General features: G+C 40.8%; 1 protein-coding gene and 1 pseudogene across 2 annotated transcripts in view; one reads left to right on the top strand and one right to left on the bottom strand.

Annotated features, from left to right (window-relative positions):
• Nucleotides 1-24,859, bottom strand: part of Lrrc6 (leucine rich repeat containing 6) — a 128,938-nt gene that overhangs the window by 19,644 nt on the left and 84,435 nt on the right. The window lies entirely within an intron of this gene.
• On the top strand, nt 19,504-20,926 carry LOC105743709 (annotated as a pseudogene).

Genomic DNA, 24,859 nt, shown 5'->3' on the forward strand with positions numbered 1-24,859 from the left:
TGCCAAAGAAATTTAGTGATGAGAGTGAGATCTTTTTGTGCTAGAACTACATATCCATGTGGGAAAAAATGAACCTTAAGAATTATTTTTTACCATATACTGTACAAAAATAATTTGAAATGGATTACAGACCTAAAGTAAAATGATAACCCTCCTACAAGAAAATACAGGAGAGTACTCATGAAGCTATCTATTCTCTTCATTAATGAGAGACATGAAGCAATCACTAAAATAGAAATAAAATTCACCATTAACCAAAGTTAAAGCTTCTGCTGCTCACCCCATAAGAACATAATAAGCAAATGGTTTGCCAGAATAAAATGTTTATAAATATATACAAGGCATGATGAGGAATAGACAATTATCTTTGGGGAAATTGTTCAACTAGAATAGATACACTTTTCCAGACATTGAGTGAATCGAGGTCTCTATTCTCATACACCTTGCTTTTGGACAAGTAAAGGCACATCATACTAGATTAAACAAAAACACATTTCACATAGTATGAGGTAGTTCTGCCTATGGATTGTGATACAATAGTTCAACTAGTGTTGTGATGGAAAGTGTGCCAGGAGATACGGCTGAGAGCAGCGATGTGAGGTTGTCACTGGCCGCACAGCATTTGCTTTTGGTAAGAAAGATGTGAGGAACAGCAGCTGAGAAGACAACTGGAGGACTGTGTGAGATGACCCGGCGAGGCAACGACAAAGCAGCCACTACATTGGCTTGCACAGGGTGACACGTGGGTGATGGCAACTGGATCCAGGATACATTTTGATGGCAGTATCAAAGAGGCAAATTACTGCCTAAGTTTTGACTTGGACTAGAGGCTGGACGATGGTGCTACTTTCTGATGCAGGGGAGACTGCGAGAAGCCATTCTAAAGAAGGAAATCACTAATTCACTGGGCCACTTTAACTAATGGATGCTTTTCACCAAGCTGGAGAAACAGGAAGTCCGTGGGGATAGTACAGTCCCATGGTGTGGCGGCCAAGCAATGCATGGGAAGCATCTTTGAGTCTGATGCCTAGAATATTGAATAACACTCTTATTTCCCAAATAACATGTAATTATATTTTTATTCCCTTCGTGGTATAATAGCAGACTAGGATAGCATTTTGATTTTCCCAATTTTATTCCTTAGTTTATCCTATATTTTATACCCAATATTATTTCTATTACTTATTAAGTATAATTTTATGATTTTCATTTTATAAATGAAGGTTTATATAAGGTTTTGTTTATTATGGACTCTTAAAACTATTAATGTTCTATAAGAAGAGAGTTAGCCTAATGGTAAGGTACATAGATATTCAGAATTACTACATTATTCAAATAACAAATGATCATACTCTTTTTTGTTTTTTTTTTTTGTTTGTTTTTCGTATTTAGTACAAGGTCTACAGAGTCTCACTATGTAGATTGGACTCATAGTGAGTGTCCTGTTTACAACCTCCCAAGAGCTGGGATTACAGGCACCTGCCACCACGCCCAGTCTCAATCTCCATCTCAGCACACCCCGGGGCAGGCTGGCGCGGCACTCGGGGGATTGCTGCGCTCTGGCTAAGCAGCCATCATACTTTTTGATCATATCTATAAAAGAGACAAATTTTTCAGAAACCTAACAGTGCAGATTCTCTTGGTATTTCCTTATGTTTCTAAGATCTTATGCTTTATGCATAATGAGCAATCTAATGAATACAGTGGCTGGATCTTTATACTAGTTTTGTGACAACAGAATGGGTCTAAAGGTCTTACTTAATGCTGCTTTGCTTTAAATTCTACTGCTTGAAATCAGTCTCTTCCTAACCACGCTAAGCTTTGCTTGTGTCCCTATTTCCAGTGCCTTTGAAGCTTCAAACGTGCTTCTGTAAAGCTTCGTGTCAAAACTGATTTTTAATCTATTACTTTCTTAGAGATTTTTACCATCTTACGTTTTGTTCTGATTTTTTTTTATAGCATGTAACTGCATAGATGTTTGTTCATCATTACTTTTTGTAATACCTTGTAACTTTCACGTTTTTTTTTTTTTAAATCTAGTTTTTCAGGGCTGGGAGATAGCTCAGCAGTGTCTGAGCTGGTAAGTGCCCACCTAGTGAGCACAAGGTCCTGAGCTCTATCCTCTGGTACCAAAAATAAATAAATAAATAAATAAATAAATAAATAAATAAATAAATCTAGGTTTTTTTTTTTTAAAGCTAAGTATCAACATGGACAAAATACAAAGTACATGTTTGAGGTTTATGCAAAAGTGTCTGTGTTCTCCCTTTTATAATTTTAGTATTTTCAAGTTTAATCTGTTATATAAATCATATAATTTGCTTTTTGTGTCTTTCCTATCTCCACCCAGGAATAAAATAACTTCTAGAACTTCTTGAAGCTGTGTTAAAAGCTATTTATATAAAAGCACAGAATAGAAGAGGAGGAGTGACAGTATCTGAGCAGCACAGGACAGTGGACAAGGGACGTGAGGGGGCTGGGAATGAGAGTCCCTCATTAGGTCTTCAGGTCAAGGCAAATCTGAGCATCGCATTGCAGCCCCTGCCCTCGTTCTGCAAAAATGCTGCCTGGTAGATCTAAGTCAATGCAAACCAACCGTTTTCTTTGCCTTTGTAAGAACATAGCATACATCCTTAGCATAGCATGGATGATCATTAATATTTCTGGGGTCAATGAGGGAAAGGCAAGAAGCTGGAAATAAAAGGCTGCTGGGGCCTCCTGCCTCTGCCTGGTGTGCCTGTGAGTGGGTAAGGGGTGGGACCCTACAAGGCAAGGCTTCCTGTTGGCTTGGATCCTGCTGGCACTGCATCTAAATGAGAAGGAAAAATGCATCTGCGGAATCACAGAGACCCCCGAAGTCATGATATGATGCGGGTCTCTGAGCCAGCAACACAGTTGCAAGTCTAAGGGGTGGGGGAGAGACTGACAACAGCGTGAGCCTATTCAAAATCAGGACTCAGAATCCAGATGGGCAGATCTGGGCCTGCAGGGGGCAGTGATCCCAAGGTTCACCAAGGAGGAGACAGGCAGGAGTCCCTGAAAGACACACACCATATTTTCTTTGTCTTCTATATCAATCCACACAGAGTTCTGTGTATGCCAAAGTACTTAATGAATTTTAGTTGAATTTAGTAAGTATTTTAATGAATGAGTTAATAATTCATTAACTGCCTAAAGTGTTTCAGAATTTTCTAAATGTTTTCTATTCCTGAGTTCTAGCACCCTATGTCTGCGTGGCCACCCTAATACACTAATTCCCTCATCTGATATGGATAGCTCCCATATAACTCATTTATGCATATAACTGGCTTGTGTTCTCCCCATCATCATTTTACCTGGTATACAAATTTAGCATCTTCACCCATGCCATGTAAGAATTTCTAAAAACTGCTCCACGTTTTTTCACCATTAAACTTCCAAGCTGTCTAAGTTCCTCAGAAACTAGACTGTGATGACATAAGCTGACTACAGGACTTGGAAACTGAAGAAAGTTGAATCAGAGTAGATTAAGAGTATGTTTAGTAACAAGACCTGTTTGTGCAGTTATAATAGAATACTATTTTCTAAAAAATTTCATAGCAATTTCAGAGGAATTTGTTCACTTGTAAATTGTTCGTCTTATAACATATTTCTGGTGTTTACATCCATCAGTTAATTTTTTTATGTATTTAGGACAGGGTCTACAGGGTCTACTAGACTCATAGTCATTCTCCTGTTTTCAGCCTCCCAAGTGCTGGGATTACAGGAGTGCACCACCACATCCAGTCTCAATCACCATCTCAGTGAGTAGGGCCAGCATGGCATGACTGGGACTGAACCCTGGCCACTGAACTCTGCCTAAACAAGCACTTTAGTCCACTGAGCTATCTGGCCAGCCATCCCTTAGTTAATTATTTATAATAATTTCATTCAACATTTAAATATGCACATCATGGCTCCTGTAAAGAATATTAGCGATGAAACAACTAAGAATTAACAAGATTTCCTATTATCCCGACAATACAGGAAATATATATATATATATATATATATATATATATATGCTTATATATGTATCCAAATTCATTGTTGACATTTTGATTTAGGACTTATTTTTTAGCTAAGTTCTTTTTTATTTTTATTAATTTTATTGAGAAACAAATAGCAGGGCCAGGAGATGGTTCAGTAGAATAAGCGCTTCCCTGACAAACACAAGGGACTGAGTTCAATCCCCGGTTCTGCAAAAACAAACAAACAAACAAACAAAAAAGCAAATAGCAATGAGACAGTTTGAAATCCAATTAGTAGGACAGTTTTAATAATTAATCTATTGCATATTGTAGTCTTCGTAGTAGTTACTCATAGTACAAGATGCAGACATGATATCCTGCCCAAATATTATTAGGACAAATCTGTCTCATTGAATTAAGAGAAAGTAGCTATATATCTAGCCTAACTATTTTGTATATACAGAATCAAAATGATCCTTCATTTGTATCCCTCTTTTTTGTTTAGTGTTGTCAGAGGTGGATATTATATTGCTATTTAAATATTGCAGGTACAGGAATTCAGCAAAATAATTCAATATAGTCTAGTAGTCCATAATAGTAGTGTGTTATCCATGACTGGCAATTTCAGAAGTTGTTGACTTGAGCTGTTTACAGCTCAGTATATTTATATGGCTTTACTTTATATACCTTGTTTTTATACTTTTCTACTGGATGGTTAAGACCAAGATAAAGGAAGACTTACATACAAAAAACTGTAACTTTGTATCTGAGATCAGTCAAATCCCCTCAGGATTTACCCTGAAAGCCTGTGCCACAGTTTATAGATCCTTTGTCAGTGTCAGCCATGTGGATGAATCATGGCCATTGCTTGGCCAATTTGCTCTCTGCAAAAGCCTGAGAGAATGTTTTCTCTCCATGTGACTCTCCTTAGACACACTCTACATCGTCAGTCACTTTCCTCTGTGGTCCCATAATCTCCTTGATCAAAAAATTTGGGACATCACTTAGTTACAGGATGTTAAAGTACAGGTTCTCTTATGTCCTGAGTCCTCACTGACCTTGAATGGCTATGGCCAAAAAAATGTTGGCTGACCTTGCAGCCCTTCATTTTCTCTAATTTTTGGTCTCCAAACTTAAGTTGTTAACCCTCCATAAGAGAAGCTTAATGATATTATTGCCCTATAACATACACGCTTGAGCGTAACCTCACTGTCTGAATATCAAACATCTTAGATATAACATAGAATAGGTATTTTCCATCAAGTATTCATATATTAAAATTTAAATCCCTATAGAATGTGAAGAAAAAAAGTAAAAAAATTTAAAAATACAAATAAACAATTACATGTTTTTACACAGAAATTTAGAAATCTAACCATGTACAGCATTTTAGCAGGCTAGTCCTATGACATTTTTTTTTGTCTCGTTTTCATTTCTTACCAATCCTTTTAAACAAACACTTACTTGAGACAGTATAGCAGTAATTCATATGGCATGAAGACCAGAATGACAAGCATTCCAAGCATGATCCCACTATTACACATTGCTATCTTCAGTGTAGTTGCTTTGTTCACAGGTATCAGCATATATAGTTAGTCAGGGTGAGAATCCTACCAATTAGCTGCTAGTTACAAAAACCCGCTGAAGATTCTCATGATCACTGCCTTAACCATCTTGTGCATATAACTGTATGGTTTTGCCCCTGCCATGTTTTCTAGCTTTTCTCCTTGTACTGTCTTCATTGTCTAATCCTTAAGTTCTCACTTTCCTTTTAATTGTGTTATACATTCTATTTTAATTTCTTCTTTTGAGTTCTTACACTAGGGAGACTATACAGTATTTACATATGTGGGTCTGTTTTATTTCACTTATGAGTATATGTTCAAGTGGCATCCACTTCAATATAAAGGCTTCAAGTTTATCATTCTTTATAGCTGAGTAATATTCCATTGTATAAAAACATGACATCTTTTTAATCCATTTCTCAGGTGATGGGCACTTTGGTTGTTTCCAAGATTTGGCTATCACAAATTGTGCTGCTATAAACATAGGTGCACATATATCACTATGATATGATGTTTTCAGTTTCTCTGGGAAAATTCCCAGTAGGGAAATAGCTCCTTTGAATGGGCTTTCCAGTCCTAGTTTTTTGTTTTTTTTTTTTTTTTAATTTTTTTTTTTATTTATTTGAGAGAGAGAGAGAGAGAGAGAGAGAGAGAGAGAGAGAGAGAGAGTGGTGTGTGTGTGTGGCCAGCTCAGCCCACCAGGGGGCGGGGCTGGCTGGCATGTGGTGCTGGGGATCGAACCGCGGTCCCTGATGCTTTGCCAAGCTTGTTCCAAATAGGTGCTTTAGACCACTGAGCCATCTCTCCAGCCCCTCCAGTCCTAGTTTTTAAAGAGTCTCCACACTGATTTCCATAATGGTTGCACCAGTCTACGCTCACACCAGCAGTGGAGAAGGGTTCCATTTTCCCCACAGCCTCTCCAACATTTATTGTTGGTTGATTTCTTTATGATAGCCATTCTTTCTGGGGTGAGATGATATCTCAATGTTGTTTTAATTTGCATTTTGTGGAGGGCTAGTGATGTGGAGCATTTTTTCATATATTTATTCACTTCTTCAATTTTGTCCTCTGAGAAGTATGTGTTCATCTCACATGCCCATTTCTAGATTGGGTCTGTAAAGTTTGGGGCCCTAATGTGTTTTAGTTCTTTATAAATTCTAGAGAGAAGACCTTTGTCTGAGTGCTTATTAGTTAAGATGTTTTCCATATTAGTGGGTTGTCCTTTCACTTTTTTGGTAATTTCTTCTGACATGTAAATCTTCTCAGTAAGAGGAGGTTCCAGTTGTTAATACTTTCAAGTATTGACCATATGATTTGATTTTTGTTCATGAACTCTTTGCCTACCTGTGTCTTCAAGAGTTCCTCCTACTTTCTCTTCCAGGAGTTTTTCTGTTTTAATTTTAATGTTCTGTTTTAATCCATTCTGACTTTAGCTTAGTACATGGTAATAGACGTGGGTCAAGTTTTAGTTTTTGATATGTAGATAGCCAGTTTTTCCAGCACCATTTGTTAAAGAGGCTATCTTTTCTCCAGTAAATGTGTTAGGCCGCTTTGTCAAAGATAAGGTGGTGGAGTGTGTTTGTAGTGGCTTCTGCATCTTCTAATGTATTCCATTGATCCTCAGGTCTATTTTGTTGCCCATACCATGCTGATTTTATCACAGTAGCTTTGTAGTATAATTTCAAGTCAGAATTGTAATGCCTCCTGCCTTGTCTTTGTTACCCAGAATTTCCTTTGCTATTCTAGGTCTTTTTTGCTTCCAAATAAATTTCAGGAATCATTTCTCTAGGTTGTGTGGCATGTTGGTGACATTTTGATAGGGACTGCATTAAACTTGTACAATAGTTTTGGGAGTATGGTCATCTTCATGATGTTGGTTCTTCCTATGCAGGAGCATAATCATTGAATAGATCTTTGAGTACTTTAGTTAGATTAATTTTTAACTATTTCATTTTGTGTGGTGTTATTTCTCTAATTTCTAAATTAGAGAAATTCTCTAATTTCTAAAAGGTATTATTTCTCTAATTTCCCTCTCAGTGTGTTTGTTATCTGTGTAGAGGAATGCTATTGACTTTTGGGTATTGACTTTGTATCCTGCTATGCTACTGAATTTGTATATTAATTTTACTACCTTCTTGGTAGAGTTTTTTGGGTCTTCCAAGTAAAGTATCATGTCATCTGCAAATAATGATAGTTTAACTTCTTCATGTATTCCTATTCCTTCTATTTCTCTCTTGTCTAATGGATCTAGCTAATGATTCCAGAACTATATTAAATAGGAGGGGTGATAGAGGATATCCTTATCTTGTACCAGATCTGAGAGTAAAAGATTTCAGTTTTTCCCCATTTAGAATTATGTTAGCCACTGGGTTTTCATAAATGGCTTTTATCAGATTGAAGTAGAGGCCATCTATTCCAATTTTCTGTAGGACTTTGAACATGAATGTGTGTTGGACTTTGTGTAAAGCCTTTTCTGCATCAATTGAGATGATCATGTGGTTTTTCAATTAGACTCTACTGACATAATGTATTACATTTATAGATTTTCATATATTGATCCACCCTTGCATCCCTGGGATGAACCCTACCTGGTCATGGTGTATAATCTTCTTGATGATTTGCTGTATTCTATTTGCTAGTATTTTATTGAGGATTTTTGCATCTATGTTCATGAGGGAGACTGGCATGTAGTTATCTTTTTAGTTGTGTCTTTCCTGGTTTTAGTATCAATATAATACTTGCTTCCAGGAAAGAGGCAAGTATTTTGGAAGGAATGTGCCCTTTTCAATTTCATTGAAGAATATGAGGAGTATAGGAATTATATCTTCTGTAAACTTCTTGTAGAATTTAGCTGTGAATCCATCAGGATCTGGACTTTTCTTTGTTGGTAAGTTTTTATTACATTTCATATTTCACTGGCTGTTATTGGGTTATTGAGAGTTCTTATATCTTATTTGTTCAGTTTTGATAGTTTGAAACTTTCCAGGAATCTGTCCATTTCTTCTGCATCTTCTATTCTGTGAGAGCAAAGATTCTCAAAGTAGCTATTGATGGTCTAAATTTCCACTGGGTCTGTGGTAATTACACACTTTTCATTCCTTATTGCTCATATCTGAATTTCTTCTTTCTGTTTGATGTGGTTAGCTAGGGGCTCATCAATTTTATTGCATCTTTCTTTTTTCATAATTTTATTGATAAACAGATAGCAATGAGACAGTTTCAAATCAAATTGCTAGGGCAGTTTCAATAACTAACACACTGCATATATTCTTCTTAGTGGTTAATTGCTGTACAAGATGTGGACTTGATATCCTATTTACAAACACCATTAGAACAAATCATTCTATTTATTAACAGAATGTAACTATATATCTATCCCATCCACTTTGCATACACAGATACAAAATGGACATTCATCTGTATCCCCTTTTGTCTAAGTTACGTTATTTGAATACTATAGGTGTGTAAACTCAGCAAAATATTCTAAAACAATCCAGAGGCCATAATAGCACTGGGTCTTCTGTTTAACTGGCAGTGTCAGAAATTATTGACCTGAGTTCCCCACAGCTCAACATAACATCATGGCTTTATTTCCTATATTTCGTCTTCATACTTTTCTACTGGATGGTTAAGACCAAGGAAAAGCAGGACCTATGCAACAAGAGTTGTAGCTTTTGGGTCTGAGAAGGTCAGTGAAATCCCCTCAGGATTTATCCTGAGATCCTGTACCTCAGATTGTAGAACCTTTGTCAGTGTCAGCCATGTGGATGAATCACGGCCATTGCTTGGCCAATGTGCTCTCTGTGAAAGCCTGAGAGAGTGTTTTCTCTCCATGTGACTCTCCTTAGGCACACTCTACATCATCGATCACTTTCCTCTTTGGCCCCATAATCTCCTGGATCAGAAAATTTGGGACACTTCCGAGATATATGACATTACAGTACAAGTTCTCATATGTCCTGAGTCTTAATTGACCTTAGACGGTTAGGGCCAAAATGTTGGCTTTCCTTGTAGCCCTCCTTTTTCTCTAATTTTGGTCTGCAAACTTAGGTTGTTAACCATCCAGAAGACAAGCTTATTGTTATTATCAAACAACTTAGGGTATTAAGCTTAACTTCACTATCTCTCTGCATTTCAAACATCTTAGGCATAATAAGGAACAGGTATTTTTCATCAAGTATTGATATGTTGAACTTTAAGTCCCTATATTTCATCTTTCAATGAACCAGCTTTTTGATTCATTAATTCTTTGAATTGTTTTGTCTCAATTGAACTAATTTCTGCTCTAATCTTTATGATTTTCACCCATCTTTTGGCTTTGGGCTTGCTTTGCTCTTCCTTTTCTAGATGTTGGAGGTGCAGCATTAGAGTGTTTATTTGTTCTTGTTCTGTTCTCCTAATCTATGAGTTACAGCTATAAATTTACCTCTAAGAAACGCTTTCATTGCATCCCATAAATTCCAATTAGTTGTGCTTGAATTTTCTTTGATTTGTAGATATTGTTCAATGTCTAGTTTAATTTCATCTGTGTCCCACTGTTTGCTGAGAAGGGTGTTGTTTAATTTCCATATATTTATGGGTTTTTTCTGATTTCCTTTGTCATTTATTTCCAGTTTCATTGCACTGTGGTCAGATAATGTGCATGGGATAATTTCTGTTTTCTTACATATACTCAAGTATGACCTATGGAATAGTATGTGGTCTATTTTAGAAAATGACCTATGTGCAGCTGAAAAAAATATGTATTCAGCTGGTTGGGTCAAACACTCTGTGTATGTCCACTAAGTCCATTTGTTCCAAGCTCTGGTTCAGTTCTGCTCCTTCTTTGCTAATTTTTTGTCTGCTAGACCTATATTTTGAGGATAAGGGGGTGTTAAGTTCTCCTGTTAAGATTGTGGTATTGGATATTAGATTTTTCATGTCTACTAAGATTTGTCTTATAAAGTTGGGTGCTCCCATGTTTGGTGCATAAATATTTATGAGTATTACCTCTTCCTCTTGAATTTTTCCCCTAACCAGTATATAGTGGCCTTCTTTTCTTCATTTGTTCATTCTTGGTTTGAAATTGAGACTGTCTGAGAATAGGATTGCTACCCCTGTTTTTTTTCTGAGGTGCTGGGGCATGTAGTAGTATTTTCCATCCTTTGACTTTCAACCTACTAATTTCTTTATGAGTTAAGTGTGTTTCTTGTATACAGCATATTGTTCGATTTTGTTTCCTAATCCACTGTGCCAATCTATTTCTTTTAATTGGTGAACTGAGTCCATTTATATTGATGCTTATAATGGAGATGTATTGACTTATGTTTGACATATTATTTACCTGTTGTTATTTACTCCTTTTTCCTCCTGTGTTTAATTCTTTGCCCTATTTAGTTGGTTGCTTCTGTTCTCATTCATGGAGTTCTGATCATTTTGGTCTCTCTCTAGAACATCTTTTAGTAGTCTATGTAGTGTTGGCTTTGTCATCACGAAATTCTTTAACAGTTCTTTTTCATGGAAGTATTTCACTTCTCCATCAAAGTTGAGAGAAAGTCTTTCAGGGTACAGTAGTCTGGGGTGGAATTTCTTTTAACAGAGAACTTGAAGTACTCTGCTGCATGCTCTTCTTGACTTGATGGCTTGTGAAGAGAAGTCTGCCATTATTCTGATGGGTTTTCCTTTAAATGTGATCTGTCTCTTTTCTCTAGCAGCTTTTAGTATATTGTTCTTGTGCTGGATTTCTGGATCTTGACTATTATATGTCTTGGTGTGTTTCTAATTGGGTTGAGGTTATTTGGAGTTCTGTATGCTTTAGTTAACTGAATTTCAGATTGTTTCCCTATATTTGGGAAGTTTTCTGCTATTACTTTGGCACGTTTTCTTTTTATATCATTTATATTCACTCCTTCTTTGTCATTGATGCCTATCAGTCTCACGTTGTTCACCTTTGCATCATCTTGCAGGTGATGAATTATTTTTTCCTGCATCCTAGTTGTTTTTAAGAGATCTTTTCTTACCTTTTCACTAGCTGCAATGGCATCTTCAAGATCTGAAGCTCTATCTTCACTTTCGCTCAAACAGTTTTGCAAGCTTGTGATTGAGATTTCAAGTTCCTCTACATCTCTTTGACTCTGCTTCATATGATCCATTTCTTTCCTGTATTGCCTATTCAAGGATTTCATCATTTTTCTAATCTCCTCTATTTTTTATCAGTGTTTTCTTGAGAAGCATTTATTAATATTTTCATTATAGTTATCCTTTCTTTTTTTACTTCTGACATTATTTCTGATCTGATTTTCTCTATATTTTTTGCAGGTGATTCTTTACTTCAGATGCTCTTAATTCAGTGATTTTTTTTATATCAGAGGTTATTTCTGATCTGAGTTCCTCTATACTGTTTTATAGTTGTTTCTTTACTTCAGATGCTATTCAGACATTTCAGCTGTGTGATTCCCAGTTTCTTCTGTGTTAGTGTCTTCTGTACTTGTTCTGGGTGGGTTTGGGGCCTGAGATTGCATTTGTCTCCTTCTCTTTCTCATTTTGTATAGCACTGTCCTCTGACCTTTGGTGTAGAGCTTTGGTACAGTAATAGCCTTATCACTTACTGAAATTCTCAGTCAAGAGAGATTTTATGATTAAGGCAGTTATAGTTTTGTATTTATAGAACTACAAGAAGGAACACTAATAATGGGTAATGATATTTAGCAGTTGACAAACTTTTGTAACTAATGGGTTTATATTTTTGGCAGGAAGAGCAATCATTACTTCTATATAGCTAAGCAGATATTAAATTGGGAATTTGTATTTAAGTTAGTTCCACTAAGTTTGGGCTGATCACCTCCCCTTGATGTACCTTGTGTTTTCCAGACAGTTCACCCTAGTTACCTTTTGACACCTCTCTCAATGAAGGGAGAAAGAGGGAAGATGCTTTTATAGATCTGGATCTAGCAAAGTGGCTCAGCCCATCTATGAAATTTGAATTCATCCAGTTGTGCCTGGCTTGTATCTGGCTGTTGTGCTCAGCTTCTTTTAGCTGCAGCCCTTGGAAGTGAACCTGATATTCTGCTCCTGGATTAGCTGGGTGTTTCTGACCCCTAACCTCTTTGCAGGGACTTCAGCTACAGAGTTTTACACCAGGCCTGTATGCCAGGCCTGGGCTGGGTCTGCAGGGGTCCAGAGAGCAGGACACAAGCTCTCACTCACAAGCCAGGTTTAGGCTGCATCCAGAGGGATTCAGGGAGTGCAGGGGAATATGAGAGCTCTGCCGGGCCCGTGCTTGGGCTGAGTGGAGAGGTCCCAAGAGTGCGGCAGAAGTTCTCACACACTGGGCCTGGGCTCGTTCTGGAGGAGTTTGTATTATTCCTGGGAGCTTGGCTGAAGGACTCACTCACATGCTGGGATTCAGTGGGAGCAGGGGAGCGTGGATGCTCTCCCACATACTCACTGGGCCTGGGCTTGGACTGCATCTTTTAGCTATGTTCTGATTGGTTTTAATGATATAAGTGTATAATTCCATGAGCCTATTAAAAATAACTTAAGGGACACAGAAATTCTCCTACAATAAAAAAGTCATTAACCTACAACATTACAAAACATGTAAGTGGCCACTGGCACATTATTTTAAAACCTTTGAACAAATAAAAATATTAGTGTAAGTCAAACATTTTGAAGTATATGCCATATCATATGCAAACATACAGCAAAAAATTTAATTTTAAGAAAACTGATCAGAAAAACAAAAATATAAGAATACTGCTTTGATTATAAAGCTATTCCAGTTGTCTAAAGAAACCTTCAAAGAGTACAATTAATGATTATTAAAATATATAAAACCAATCAATAGTTACACAGCCTTTGAAATAAAAGTAGAAAGCAGCAGAGCACTTAGTTATAGAAGACTAACAATTAGGAATAGAAAACAGTTCTGGGCCTTTGCAATAGAAGTAGAGAGAAAATCCTAGCAACTCGTCCTTTCACACTTCTTTGACAGTGGCGAAGTGCCCTGTGGACAATCACCCACACACTGCAGCCTACAACTGAGAAGGAAATTTTACTACATTAGGACAAGCAGCAGGAATGACAGCGATGTTTAAAAAGAAAATATCCTTTTTCAATCTCAGTAGAGATAGTCTCAATGGGAAATAGCCTTCATTTATTTTTAAAAGTTCAGGATTGTTGTCATTCATTCATCCATTCATTCACTCATTCATCCATCGATCTATTCATCCAATCATCCATCCATCCATCCATCCATCCATCCATCCATCCATCCATCCTTCCATCCATCCTTCCATTCATTTACTCAACAAACACTCATGGAGGTATCCATTATGAGTCAGACAATTTTCTTGGTCCTATGAATTCAGCATTGAATACAATCACAAAGAATCCTGTGCTCCTGAGCTTACATTCTAGTAAGTAGGGTCAGAAGGAAGATAGAAAACAATTTATTTAACATATGTGGCATGCAAATGCCACAAAGACCAGGAGGGCCACTGAGAGGCTGTGGGCAGTGAGGAAGGTGTCAGGGAATCTTTGCTGAGGTGAGATTTGAGGGAAGACTTAGAGGACTGAGCAAGTGAGCTGGGGTACATTCTCCCTGCTGAGAGGATGGCAGATATAAAGGTCCTGGGCATGAAGACGGAGCCAGAAGAACAGCACCATGGGGCAGGCGGATTCATAGAGTGCCAGGGAGTGGGGGCAGGCAGCCTGCCTGCAGGGGCCTTGCCAGCACTGCCTGCCATGAGGGCTTGTGCTCTGGGCATGACCAGAAGCTCCTGGAGCATCCTAAGCAGCGGGGGAGAAGGATAGGATCTCTCTGCTGTCTAAAGTTTATGGGGTTCAGGGACTGAGAACACATTGCTAGGGGCTGGAGAAGTGGGAGGATTCATCATGAGGCCACCTCAGCCACCACAGACAGGTCAACGGCAGTGGAGGTGGCCATAGATGGCCAGATCTTGAATGCATTTTAAGACAGAACCAACAGGATTTGCTGCTGTGTGAAATATGGACAGTAAGAGAGGGGTCAAGAGGGCCCTGAAGCTTTGCCCAGGTACATGCTGTGTGCTTGCTAAGGAATCCTGCACCTCTGTCTTCAGACATGCCTGCTAGTCCTTCTTGATGGCAGAATATCGCCACTTATTCTGCGAGTGAAGTGTGGCTGGGCACTGTCCCCAAACTTGTGGTCCTCACCACCACAGTACACCCTGATGTTGCTGCCCTCCTCTCTGTTCTCTTCTACCTTAAGAGAAGTAGCTGTTGTCATTCTAAAGGCCACCTCTGGGAAGGGTGGCCCACTAGTTTCCTGACTCTTGGGGGGTCTCTGTTTCTGTACCTCCTTTCTCCACCCTCCTTTCTTGACTATGTCCCCTCAACTTCAAACACTGTGGAGGGAGGGGCAAATGAGATCTACTGTACTTTCTCTTACATCCAACCACTCTGATTTTTCTTCACCTACCCTGGAGAAATGTCAGTTTTCTCCTTGGAATAATCTCTTAAAGGATATAAAGAGGACAAGGAGAGGAAAGGCCACTTATTTTTTGCTAAAAAAATTGTGCCTCAGGAAAATATAACATGGTGATAAAAACATTTTTTTCTAATAGCAATCAGTCTCATTTTCTCCCAAAGTTCAATGAATCTGATAAGCCAGTAATGATAAGACTCCAGGGACAGGGCCAGCAGGATATTTCTGCAGATTAAGCAACTGCTTAGGCAAGCACAGGGACTGGGATTCAATCCTCAGCCCCACAAGCCACACTGGCCCTGCCCCTAGGCCACTGAGATTGGGTGTGGTGGTGCTTGCCTGTAATCTCAGTGCTTGGGAGGCTGAAACAGGAGGATCACTACGAGCCTGAGATTTGTAGTGAGCCCCTGTACCAAATACATGATGGATAAGTAAGTCAGTGAAATGACCCCTTCCTCTGGGGCACAGAACCTTGGCCGGGGTAGGCAGGCCACAGGCCCTGCTTGGATCAGGAGGACAGGACTGGCTTGATGTACATCCTGCCTTAATCCCTCTCCTTAGTCCCTTAGCTACAGCAGAATCCCTAAGCTTGGCAATGTGTAAAGGAAAGAGGATCTGATGGTGCAAGGTTCCAGGGACAGAGAAGACCAAGACCAGCAGCTACATCTGCTGCAGGCTTTGTGCTCTCTCATACCACGGTGGATGGCAGAGGGAGGAAGGGCAGGGGCACCTGAAAGGAAAGGACATGTGCCTGTGAGAAAGGGAGGAATCCTCTACAACCTGAATGGCTCCCTGCATGCCCTACTTCCCAGCCCTCCCCATCAAGGACCAGGGGGTCCAACAAATACAAGTTTGCAGACACACTCACAGCACAGCGCATCTGATGTGTCCCAAAGATGGAGATCATATTATTCAGGAGTGGGAGGGTGGACCTGAAGAGGCCCACAGACAGAAGCCAAAGGACTGAAGGGAACCAATGGGACTGAGGCAATTAAGGGAGCAAGTGAGTCTGGGAGACAGCATGTGGGCAGCAAAACACCGAGGAGGATGGATGAGGGGGCACACTGAAGGCACAACTGCTGAAGGCTTCTGCAAGCTCATCCGGCAGACAATGACACAAGTCATCAGCCCAGCTCAGACACAATTAGTCCTTATTGCTGAGGCAAATGGATCTAGGGACAGACAGAACACACAAGTGTAGTAAGCAAGCATGAAACTGAGCTGTCTCCTCAAAGCCACATTGGAAAAAGATCCTTAAGAGTTGTAGACTAGTAGGATGTTCCAAGGCTAACCCTTTCCTATCCAGTCTGCAGCTGAGCATAGCTTCTCCTACTGAACATGATAGCCTTTTCATTAAGGAAGGCTGGGGAGAAATAGCCATGCTGATGTTCGGGCACACTCCAGCCTTTCCACTGAGGAAGATACCCAAAGATTCAGAGACGCTGCAGCAGCCAGGTCAGGCTACTGTCTCCTGCTGCCTGTGTGGGGCTCTAGAGCAGCGCAGGCGCAAGTACAGCTCTCAGCCTCTAGGCAGTGGTAAGGCACCAGAGGAAGTAATGATGTGTAGGTAAGTATGGCTTCCCAGAGTGTCTGAAGTAGTCTGGGATTCCTGACTAGCCTCCCCTCTGCCTTTTCTTTTGATAGTGATTAGAAGAGTGACATTATCCACCCCCAAAGGAGAGAGGGCAAGTCCCATGCTGTGTGGAAGCTCTGGCACGCTGAGAAGCTGTATCATTGTCTCACAAAAGACAGTTCATGGAGTCTTCAGGGGCAGTCTGGGTCATGTCTGTATCAGCAGAGAGACAGAGAGAGAGAGAGAGAGAGAGAGAGAGAGAGAGAGAGAGAGCGCACTGGGATCATCCCATCCTTTACTTTCTTCTGAAAACCAGACACACTTCAAGGGGATGCAAAAAGAAAATGAACAGATAATGACATGCTATTGACGGTCCCCTTCAAGATGAGACTGGTCCTCAGATCCCGAGGCCCTCATCGCTGTGAGCAACCCACAGGCACCCAGTGTGCTACGCAGAGGCCTCCCTCTCCCTCATCTCTAGGACCCTCTCCTGACAAGATGAGGCCTCTTCCAACTACCCTCAAAACTGACTTCTTGGGGGCAGGGAGATAGCTCAGTTGAATAAATGCTTGCCTGGCAAGTGTAAGGCCCTGAGTTCAATCCCTGGCTCAAAAAAAAAAAAAAAAAAAAGACTTCTTTATGGGTCAAGATCAACCATGGAGGAAAGGAGTTCCCAGAAGGACCTGGCTAATGTGCTGAGCACCAAGGCCTGATCTTCATTTGGCATTACTGTATTTTTATTCTGATAAGTTTTTATTAAGGGGACATATGTTCATTTAGGAACTCTAGCAAAGGGAAAAATCAAGCCCACCAGTGCAGTGGGAACTCAACAAGGTGTAGAAGATGAGGCTCATGGTTTGGAAAAGAGGAAACTCTTTAAAATGGAAGAAAGCAATGACTTGCAAATGGTATGCTCCCTTGGGAGAAAAAGTACTTGATTCTCATGTCCTGTGCTGGCGGGAGGGTGGACATAGCTTGGCTGTCGCGGGTGCTCCCCTCCCCTCTTGCCTCCCTTTGCTCCTCTTTATACAATGGACTGGGACAATATGTTTCATTATCCTCCCTGTCACTGCTGCACACCTCAAATGCGTCTCACATCAACTAAAATATCCTGGCACACAAAGCTAGTGTCAGTCCTCTTGAGCGTGTTCTTTTTTTTTTTTTTTTTTTTTTTAATTTATTTTTTTTTCCAAAGTTTTATTGACAAACAGATAGCAATGAGACAGTTTCAAATCATATCAGAAGGACAGTTTCAACAAATAATATACTGCATATATTCTTCTTAGTGATTAATTGCTGTACAAGATGCGGACTTGTGATCCTATTTACAAACACCATTAGAACAAATCATTCTATTCATTAAGAGAGCGTGTTCTTGCATTCCAGATCACGTAAGTCCACACCCAGTGCTCGCTACCCCACTGCCACGCCTAGACTTGTTGGAGACTGTCTGACATCCAGCATTAGCTCTCGGCAGGAAGGCTCCACCAGAAGCCTCAGTCCCACATGGCTCTGGTGCCCTGAGCCTGCTGGAGGCCCCCCTCAATCCCATACTCCCTGGCATTTTGTGTGGTTCTCAGCACACATTAAAGGTCTGCTTCATTAGCCTAATGTCCCAGGCCCACATGAGACTCCAACCAGTACCTGGTACCCTTCTTGGGCCTGCTAGAAACTCCCCATGCCAGTCCTGGGCATACCTGGGCCTCTACTAAGAACCCTGGCCCAGAACAAGCCTCTGTCTGGTGTTCTGAGCTGGTCGCACAGACATAGAAGTAAGCATTACGTACTCAGCACTGTGTCCTGACTAGCTAAAATTCGCTGCAGGGGCTCCGAGCCCACTCAAGTCTTCACTCAGAGTTCAACACCCCACAGCCCTCCTGGGCCCATGTACCAGGCTGAACAACTGCCACAGGCAAATGTTTACAGATGGGGAGCCTGAGAAGAGAGAGGCCACCATACAAACACACAGCTTTGAAGAGGGGCAAGAAGAATGCCACTTGCTCAAATGAAGAGTGCAGATCAGGAAAGGAAACTCCTCTTCTGTAAATGCATAGGAATTTTGTCCCCATGCTATTTTGTTTTAATTTTGTTTTGTTTTGTTTTGATATGCTTTCCTCTTGAATTGGTATTATTGAGGGGATGAAATTTGGAGTTTTATCACCCATTTTACTGTTCCATTTTATTTATTTATTTTTTCCTTATTGGTTTCCTTAGATCCTTGTTCCTCTTGCTCTCTATCTCTGTCTGTCTCTGTGTCTCTGTCTCTGCTGTCTCTCTTTCCTTTTCACACTATCTCTCAATTTATTTCCTTAGTATTTTTGATTTGCCTTTAGTTTCATCTCTACTCATCATTATTATCCACTTCCTAGTTGTTTTCTCCTATTTCTATTACCTACTGTTACTATTTTTACTCTTTAATAGAATATTTTATTTCAATTTTGCCACCTTCTCATCTTTCGTCACTTAATTTTTCAAAATCTATTATGTTTCATACTTTCATTCCCATACAACTATTTTTACTAGTATAACCATTAACTCTTATTAATCTGTAGATAGTTGACTATATCTTGCTACAGTTGAACACTGTTCTATTGATTGTTTTTTTTTTTAAATTTTTATCTGTTTGGTACAAGGTCTCACTACACAGCTCAGACTTGTAGTGATTCTCCTGTTTTTAGCTTCCCCAGTGCTAGGACTTGGTCGCTGGATCAGCATGGAGCATGGCTGGCGTAGCATGCAGGACCTGGGATCCAACCGTGGTCCCTACACTTGCCAGAGCCAGTGCTTAGTCTGCTAAGATATCTCACCAACCCCAATGTTCTATTGTTAATGGAAGGAAAATTACTATATTGAGTAGATGTTGACTGTATATAAATATCTAGTTTATGACCATCCAGAAGCAGCTGCCAGGCTCCTTCTCCAGTCTCCTTCTTCAGTTCACCTGCCTCCACTGCAGCCTCTACCATGTCCATAAGGGTGACCCAGAAGTCCTACAAGGCTTCCACCTCTGGCCCCCGGGCCTTCAGCAGCCTCTCCTATACCAGCAGGCCTGCTTGCCGCATCAGCTCCTCCAGCTTCTCCTGAATGGGCAGCAGTGGCAGCTTCTGGGGCAGCCTGGGGCTGGGTGGCTATAGTGGGGCTGGTGGTATGGAAAGCATCACGGCCGTCCAGGTGAAACAGAGCCTGCTGAACCTCCTGATCCTGGAGGTGGATCCCAATATCCAGGTCATGCATATTCAGGAGAAGGAGCAGACCAAGAACCTCAACAACAAGTTCGCCTCTTTCATTGACAAGTTTTGGTTCCTGGAGCAGCAGAATAAGGTGCTGGAGACCAGGTGGAGCCTCCTGCAGCAGCAGAAGACATCCTGGAGTAACATGGACAACATATTCAAAAGCTACATCAACAACCTCCAGCGGCAGCTGGACTCACTGGGTCAGCAGAAACTAAAGCTGGAGGTGGAGCTTGGCAACATGCAGGGGCTGCTGGAGGACTTCAAGAATAAATATGAAGATGAGATCAACAAGTGTACAGAGATGGAGAATGAATTTGTTCTCATCAAGAAGGATGGGGATGAAGCTTACCTAAACAAGGTGGAGCTCGAGTCACGCCTGGAAGAGCTTACTGACGAGATCAGCTTCCTCAGGCAGCTCTATGAAGAGCAGATACAAGAGCTACAGTCTCAGATCTCAGACACATTTGTGGTGCTGTCCATGGACAACAGTTGCTCCCTGGACCTGGACGACATCATCGTCCAGGTCAAGGCCCAGCACGAGGAGATCGCCAACCGCAGCCGGGCCAAGGCTGAGAGCATGCACCAAATCAAGTATGAAGAGTTGCAGACTCTGGCTAGGAAGCATGGGGATGACCTCCGCCCCATGAAGTCTGAGGTGAACCACAGCATCAGCTGCCTGCAGGTAGAGACTGAGGCCCTTAAAGGTCAGAAAGTATCCATGGAGGCTGCCATCACTGATGCTGAGCAGCATGGGGAGATGGCCATTAAGGATGCCAGTGCCAAGCGGGCCCAGCCAGAGGCTGCCCTGCAGAAGGCCAAGCAGGAAGTGACCCGGCAGCTGCCCGAGTACCAGGAGTGCATGAACATCAAGCTGGCCCTGGACATGGAGATCGCCACCTACTGCATGCTGCTGGAGGGTGAGGAGAACAGGCTGGAGGCTGGGATGCAGAACTTAGCATCCACACGAAGACCACCAGTGGTATTCAGGAATGGTGAGCTCACCCAGTGGGGGCCTCACAAGCCCTGGCTTCACCCGCACCAAATCTGCTATGGTTGTGAAGAAGATTGACACCCGTGATGGGAAGCTGGTGTCTGAGATGTCTGATGTCCTGCCCAAGTGAATGGGCCACAGCAGCCGCTCCAGCACACAGCTCTCGCGAGGCTGCCCCAGAGCCTGTGGGGAGACAGCTATAGAAGGGAGCATTGGCAGCAAGAGACCCACCTGAGGCTCAGCTTAGCCCTCAACCCACCCTTGGGGGGACATTACTGCCTGGGGTACCCCTTCTTGCCTGTGCACTTCACCAAAACCCAATTCAATTTTTTTTTTTTCCAAAATAAAGCCTGGTTTTGCCACCTGAAAAAAAATCAGTTTATTTGAAATTTGTATTATAACTGTAGATTTTGTTTCTATGGTTAAAAGTAGTATAGTGTTAGTTATACTAATTTGTCATTATTATAGTGGACTGTCCTTCAGTCTCAGGACTCCTGTTTAGAACAAATAAAGAATTTTTAAAAATCAGGTCTCCAAAATTCAAAGACCCAACCCAAAAATGGGCATCTAAGGTGAGTGTATACTTCACAAACAAAGAGATACAAATGGCAAATAAATATAAGAAAAAAATGTTCAACATCATTGGACATTCAAGAGATAAACAATACTGAAATTCCATCTCACCCTAGAAAGATGGTTATCATCAAGAAGTCAACCAATAACAAAAGCTGGAGGGACTGTGGGGAAAAAGGAACACTTCTCCACTGTTGGTGGGAGTATAATCATTATGTAAATCAGTGTGGAGATTCCTCAAAAAGCTAGGATTGGAGGTCCCATTCAAGTCAGTTATTCCCTGCCTGGGTATTTTTCCAAAAGAAGCGAAAGCATCATACTACGGTGATATATGTGCACTCATGTTTATAGCAGCACAATTTGTCATAGCTAAATCTTGGAAGCAACCCAAATCCCAAATCCCCATCAACTAAGGAATGGATAAAACAAGACATAGTATTTTTACACAATGGAGTATTATTCAGTTATAAGAAAATTAAATTTGAGGCTTTTGTACATAAATGGATGCAGTTAAAATTATATTGGCAAATGAAATACATCAGATTCACATGTTCAAACATTGTATTATCTCACTAGTGTGAGAAACTGAAAGAGTAACTAAAGTCTACAATGTACAATAGATATTGTGAAAAGGAAAGAAATTGTTTGATGGAAAGGAAAAACCAGGATGAGGAAAAGGACAGATGAAAGAAGGGAAAAAATATATAGGATAGTTTGGATAATTGTATGGCCTAGTTCTGCTGGTCTTTTGGAAAAAGCAGTTAATACTTAAATTTTTTTTTCTTTCCCATTTCTTACAACTTTTTTTGTTATCATTTTGTTTTGATTTTTCTTTAAATGAATCTTGTACTTTATATCTGGTAACCTAAATAACTAATTTGAAGATAACATCATGCAATACAGCAACCATTGTTGAATTCCTATTACTTTGTTTAGTGAAATTTTGTATCATTTCTAATGCTGTTTTTTTCTATCACTATTTTGTATTCTTTTAAAAAATAGTTTGTTATCAACTAGTTTGTATTTGATGCTATTGTTGTTGATGGCTTTACTACTGTAGCTAATAACATAAAAAATGATTTTTCTCTGTGTGTCAATAGCTAGGGCTGATGAGATAACTCAGTGGGCTTAGCGCCTGTTTAGGCAAACATAGGGCCCGGGGTTTGATCCCTAATACCCCTAGCTATGCTGGCCCCACCCCTGGGTATACTGAGCTGGTGAATGAGTCTGGGCATGGTGGCACAGGCCTATAATCCCAGCACTTGGGAGGCTGAAACCAGGAGGATCACTATGAGCCTGAGCTGTGCAGTGAGACCCTGTAAAAAATACATTTTAAAAAAAATTATCTAGATTACCTGAGGTCATAAAAAAGTACTGCATCCCACTGGCAATGAACTGGGTACAGGCCCAAACAGGCACAACCTCCCCTCTGTAATAAATGGAGATGACTAGGTTAGACTAGAAGACATCCCGAGAAGAAGATGTTACCGCAAAAGGCCTTGATACTTACAATAAAGGTTCCCCATCAAAAGAAATGCATAAGTATCAACACAGAAAACAAACAAAAAGTAGAAAATGAGGAAAAACACACAAGCAACATACCTCCAAAGCCTTCTAATTCCCCCAAAGCAAATTCAGGAGGCATCAAGGGGGAAGAAATCAAAAGCTACATAACCAACATACCTGAAACAGCATCAGTGGAGGCAATTAAACAGATCAATAAGACATATGGCTAATTCAGTACAGATATAATGAAAGGGGCAATGACCTTAATAAAACAAATGATCGGCAAATCAATAGAAGGTACTACCGAAGGCTAAAAAGAAATGTGAACCATGAATTCCCAACATAGAACAGAATTTGAAAATGGCATCTCAAACACAAATCCAGGAGATTGAAAAATAGTTTGGAAGTACAGGCAGCAAAATTGACCAGTGTAAAGACAGAGCATCAGATCTAGAACACAGGACTGTGCCTGGTGATCAACTGTGAGAGATACATTAAAAAATAACAGGGGACTGTAAAAACTGCACTAAGCAGTAGCTAGGTGATGCAACGTGGACTCATATAAGATTAACTGGAATTAACGAAAATCGGAAGATAAAACAAAAGATATAAAAAACCTAATAACAAAATAATAGCAGAAAAATTTTCAGGTATAGAAAAAGAATGTGACATACAGATAAATAAGTGATGTAGAAGCTCAAATAGTCATTATCAGAAAAGAACAAAGATATATATGCAATGTTTCAGAAATCAAACACAAAACAGAATTTTAAAAGCTGTTAGGGAAAAACAAATCCCATATACAGGACAATGCATCAGAATCACTAAGGATTTCTCAACAGAAACCCTGAAGTTAAGCAGAGCTTGGAGTAAATTGTTTTAAACACTGAAAGATTGCAACTTCCAACCCAGATTGATAAATTATGCACAATTATCTTTTAAAATGTATGATATAATAAGAGAATTCAATGATAAAGGCGATTTTAGAAACTCATGACAACAGAGTCCTAGCCCAGGTCCGGTGAGTGTGCAGAGCTTCCTGCTACCCTGCGCCAGTGGGACCAGTCCCAGCCCAGGTGCAGTGTGGGCTGGACCCTCTCCCACCCCATTGAGTCGCCCCCCACCACTCCGCAGTACCTCCTCCACCCTGCCCACCCGTAGGAATTTCTGCCAAGTTCTGGGAAGCCCCAGACCCAGTCCTAGCCCAGGTCCGGTGAGTGTGCAGAGAGCTTCCTGCTACCCTGTGTTGGCAGGACCAGTTCCAGCCCAGGTGCAGCGTGGGCCGGACCCTCTCCCACCCCCTTGCGCTGCCCCCCACCACTCCGCAGTACCTCCCCCACCTCGCCCCCTGAGTAGGAATTTCTGCCGCGTCCAGGAACCCCCAGATGCAGTCCTAGCCCAGGTCCGGTTAGTGTGGGGGAGAGCTTCCTCTTCCCCCTACTTCACCTTGCCCCCTCCAGGCACATCTCAGGCCTGGCATACACGCCTGGGGTGTAATCCTGCAGCTGCTATCCCTGCAGAGAGTGTAGAGGATAGATCCAACCAGCTAGTCCAGGAGCAGAACATCTCGCCACAGGGGCACAACAGGTTCACCCTCAAGAGCGGCAGCGGGAAGGAGCTGAGCACAGCAGCCAGACCCAAGCCAGACACAGCTGGATAAGTCCAAACTTTGTAGAGCTGCACCTGAACTTCAGGATGTGTGAAGGTTATAACTACAGAAAGATCTACAACAAAGGTCACAAGACGGTGCTACACAAAATGACGAGAAGGAACAAAATGCAACCTCAGAACCCAAGCCCACACGTAACAAGTGCAGAGGTCACCAACACAGAACAAATTGGAAATCACACAGCTGAAAGCAATGAATCAACACCTTCTGAAATAAAGAAACAGCTGCAGAAAGATGTAGAAGACCTCAGATTGGAAATGAAAAAAGAAATCCCTGAATTAATAACATCTGCACTAAAGAATCAAATGCAGAAAC

Source organism: Octodon degus, unplaced genomic scaffold, assembly GCF_000260255.1.
Source record: "Octodon degus isolate 3935 unplaced genomic scaffold, OctDeg1.0 scaffold00154, whole genome shotgun sequence".
NCBI lineage: Eukaryota > Metazoa > Chordata > Mammalia > Rodentia > Octodontidae > Octodon > Octodon degus.